At 42.2% G+C, this 4315-nt stretch overlaps 1 long non-coding RNA gene across 1 annotated transcript; it reads right to left on the minus strand.

The window, feature by feature from the left end:
* Positions 1–3371: 3371 nt before the first annotated feature.
* On the minus strand, positions 3372–4092 carry LOC139835932 (uncharacterized). Its single transcript, XR_011751260.1, has 3 exons — positions 4027–4092; positions 3814–3896; positions 3372–3682 (listed from the first exon to the last, which is right to left on the minus strand). It is a non-coding gene; the product is annotated as an uncharacterized lncRNA (long non-coding RNA).
* Between the last annotated feature and the right edge of the window lie 223 nt (positions 4093–4315).

Genomic DNA, 4315 nt, shown 5'->3' on the forward strand with positions numbered 1-4315 from the left:
TACCATCCGCGCGCACGCATCCCGCCTGCCTGCTCCATGCCGATAACACCAAACGAGAGAGAGTGTCCTCCCCGGCGGCACAAAGTGCCCTGCTCCTCTCCTCTCATCGGTTTTCATTCAACGCCATCCACCACGTACCTAAGCACGCCACCACATCTCTAGCTCCCTTCGCTTGCGTCGGCCATCCCTACCTTCGCCGGCGGCACAAAGTGCCCTGCTCCTCTCCTCTCATCGCAAGAGTCAAAGTCTAAGTCGTCACACACGACGCACGCGTTGGTTCAACCCCTCCTTGTACTTATAGACTGGGAGAGATGAAGGTTTGAGGTTTGAATTTTGAGGGAGGGAAGAGAGATATGGCGGCAAGAACATGGGGTTAGAGGCAATTTCGGCTTTGTTTGCTGCTTGTTTCCACGAGCAACGAATTCGATGGGTGGAAGGAGCAATGATGTGGAGGAAGGAGTGTTGGTGGCTTACCAAAACGCTTGGGCGCTCGTGACCCTCTTTCACCAATCAAGGATTCCTTTCTCCTAATAACTGATATGCGGTTCTCCAGTAATCACGCCAGGCCCTTACTAATTCCAAAGACCTAACCAAAATAACGGAGCAATCAGGGTGTGGGAGGTCAAAACAGATATCGTAAGAATTAGTAGCTCCCCCAATTCCAAGTAAAAACTTGCATATGTCTTTGATGGGATTAGACGCAATTTCGGTTTTGTTTGCTCCTAGTTTCTAGGATCAGCGAATTTGATGGGTGGAAGGAGGTGGGTTGCTCCTGGGCGCTCGTGATCACGGATTCCTTTCTACTAATAGTAAATGGTTCTCTAGTAATCACGTTGGGTCCTAATTAATTTCAAGAACTAACAAAATTAAGGGAGTGATCAACTCAGAGGAAGCCAAAAGCACATAGTGCGGTTCTCCAAAGAATCACGGTGGACCCTTACTAATTCTAAGGAGTTAACTAAATTAATGGAGCTATCTGAGGAAGCCAAAGCACGTACGCCAAGAAACAATAGCTCCATCAATCCAAAGGAAAACGTGTGTGTGCGCGTTGCCCATCCTCATCCATGCATTGACTTCACTACTTCCTCGTTATAGGCAGAAATATGGCCAGCCAAATCTTTAGGATTTCAAGGCTGCGCACCAATTCATTTCGTCATGTTATAGGCAGCAATTATGTGGAGGGAGGCGTTTTGGTGGCTTGCCAAAATGCCTCGGCCACTCACGATCCTCTTTCACCAATCATAGATTCGTTTCTCCTATAAACCTTAGTGCGGTTCTCCAGTAATCACGGTGGACCCTTACTAATTCCAAGGAGCTAACTAAATTAACGGAGCGATCAGGTGGGAGAATTCTAAAAGCACGTACTAAGAATTAGTAGCACCCTCAATTCCAAGGAAAAAAATGCATGTGTATTGCCCATCCTCATCCATGCATAGACTTTGATGGGATTAGACGCAATTTCAGTTTTGTTTGCTCCTAGTTTCTAGGATCAACGAATTTGATGGATGGAAAGAGGTGGGTTGGTCCTGGCCGCTCGTGACCTTTTTTAACGAATCACGGATTCCTTTCTCCTAATAGTAAATGGTTCTCTAGTAATCACGCTGGGTCCTCATTGATTCCAAGGACCTCGCGAAATTAAGGGAGCGGTCGACTGAGAGGAAACCAAAAGCACGGAGTAGTAGCTGAATAGATCCGTCAATCTCAAGTACTACCTCCGTCTTTAACAGGCACGCACGCAGTTCTAGACAAACTTTGACCATTGATTTGGTCAACAAAATATAACTTTTATGTCTACAAAATCTATATCATTAGATTCGTATGCAAAAAAAGCTTTCCAATGATATAATTTTCGTGACATATATTTCATATTTTATTAACTAAAATAATGATCAAAGCAATTTCTTAAACCGTGTGCGCGCCGTTAACTGAGACGGAGGGAGTAAAGCTAGTACTAGTACTGCATAGAATTCGTGACTCAAGCACCGATATAGTCATGTTTTATTTTACTGCGTTGCTTCAGCTCCGCCGTCCGGCGCGTTCAAGAAGCAAGAATTATTTTCCAGCCATCATCCAAAGTTCTGTGCGAAATTACGTACATACTCATATTTCTCATGCACATACGAAAGCATATACAATCTTGTGTACGTGCCAAATAGACTTCATTAACAGGATGACGCTGCTATTCAAGGGTGGCTGCCAAACTGGCTAACTGATCGGTTCCAATGTTGATGGGATGAGCTGAGCTTCTTATCTTACTTATTAGTGGTGTTGCCACTAAAGGTGGGATAATTCAAGCCTGCCAGATTTGTTTTCTCTGTGATTAAGTTAGGCATTACATTCTGATGTTATAACAAAGTAAGATTTTTCGTTTACAGTGCAAAAGAAAGAAATTAATTCTGAGAACTCGGTTGCTATTTTTGGTCGTCCTATGTAGTAGATGAAAATTGAGATGATCCAATCCCTTCCTCGTTTGAATCACTTTTTTTTATGTAACATTTCTGATTTGTCTCATGGACTGGACATACATATGAAAAAGGTCTGCGCTTGGCCTTGCCTGCCCACTGCACAACAATTAAATATGAATGAAGGCAAGCAAATATAAGGTTACACATAGTTCAAAAAGGTTGCACTGATATGATAATACATCTCCATGTTCAGTCGAGCAAAGGTGTTCATCATTAATTAGTACTGTAAAAGGGACTCAACCCATTATTAACATATTAAAAAAATACAATGGTTCATAGCTAATATTACAATAATGCTGCACCTACAAATTGCTCTATCTAACCTGTCTGAGAAAACTGAGAATATATTTCTCTAACAAAAGATATATTCTGGTCTCTAAGTTTTACACATACAATGTTGGCATCTAATACAAACACAAATTCTCATATGGTTCCTCATACATTTAGCATTATCTTTTGCAGAAGCAATTACAATATGTGTCTTACATGGATCACCCAAATGGTAACATTGCTTTTCTTTTCACTCGAGCGGAACTCAGAATCCACCAGATCTATTTCAAAGTTAAACGAATCCACCAGATCTACTTCAAAAGTTAAACCTCCTACATAGCTCTGCCAAGCCATGAGATAAATAATGAAGAAATAAACGAGTTGAAGATGTTGCAGCATTGGACCCTTGACCTCCCTAGCTAATACCTAACTGGCCACAACATTGCTTGAAGAAGTAAACAAATCAATGAAAAGAAAGCAAATACTCGCCAGGTATTTTTATTCATGAAAAACAACTCATCACGGCATGTTAAGCTAAGTAACAGTTGTTAAACGTTGACAACAAAAGATATTCGAAATTTGTGCATGATATATTCAGATATTTTGAGAAATCTCGATCACACAAAAACACTTGACAATAGAAGTGCACAGAACACAACACTTGTGACATCTAACAGCACATAATTCATCGGAGACTCACAACTTCAACCAAAGGCAAAATGCGAACAATCAGGTTTCTTAATATTACAAGAAATCACTCAACCAGTATAAAACCAGCCATGACAATCACAGCAGAGCCGCCTGAGCACACCGGGTCAAGACGGACCACATATTAGCGGCGGCGACCGCCTCTTCCGCTCGCCCGCTGCTAACCTCCCAGCGTCAGCTTAGAGTGGAGCATGTCCTTGTATATCTCAAGGGACGCTCAGGACAAGCATTGTGTTTGTCTGCACTTTGTAGTTTCAATGACCAATACCATTAATACCAGAAGACTACATAACCACAAATAATATGCGTGTCCATTAAAATGTTTGGATCCGTATTTCAAGGATCAACGACATTCAGTAATACAACAAACCTCCACATCGCCTTCAGTTTCCTGCACATTCCTTATCCCTGTAGTGCTGGCTTCTGCCTAGGCAAAGATTGATTCAGCAGTACCTGATATCCATATTCAGAAAATAACAAGCATGAGACAGCCGAAACCAAACCATTTCCTGTAGGTTTACCACAAAGAATAACAATCACGATATGTGGATAGCAGCAAGAAAAAGATTCTAAGTTTCTCAACTGGAACATTATAATCACAAGAAAAGTGATTCAAGAATAAGCTCCTCCTGGCAGCTCAACTCCTCCCTGCATCAGAGCTGAATCCACTTCCCCTTTGCGAGCACCACGGCAATCTGTTGACTGCACTATGTACAGCTCCAGCATCACGTCCAGCTACCACTGACAAAAGAGGCTTGGCTCGCCAATTACCGACAGGACAGGACAACAGAGAAGAAATGTTCACTTCCACGACACAAGAAACAGTTGCTGGTTACACAAATAAGGCATACCAAGCATCAGCACATGCACAA

This window comes from Lolium perenne, chromosome 2 (genome assembly GCF_019359855.2).
Source record: "Lolium perenne isolate Kyuss_39 chromosome 2, Kyuss_2.0, whole genome shotgun sequence".
In the NCBI taxonomy this organism is placed as follows: Eukaryota; Viridiplantae; Streptophyta; class Magnoliopsida; order Poales; family Poaceae; genus Lolium; species Lolium perenne.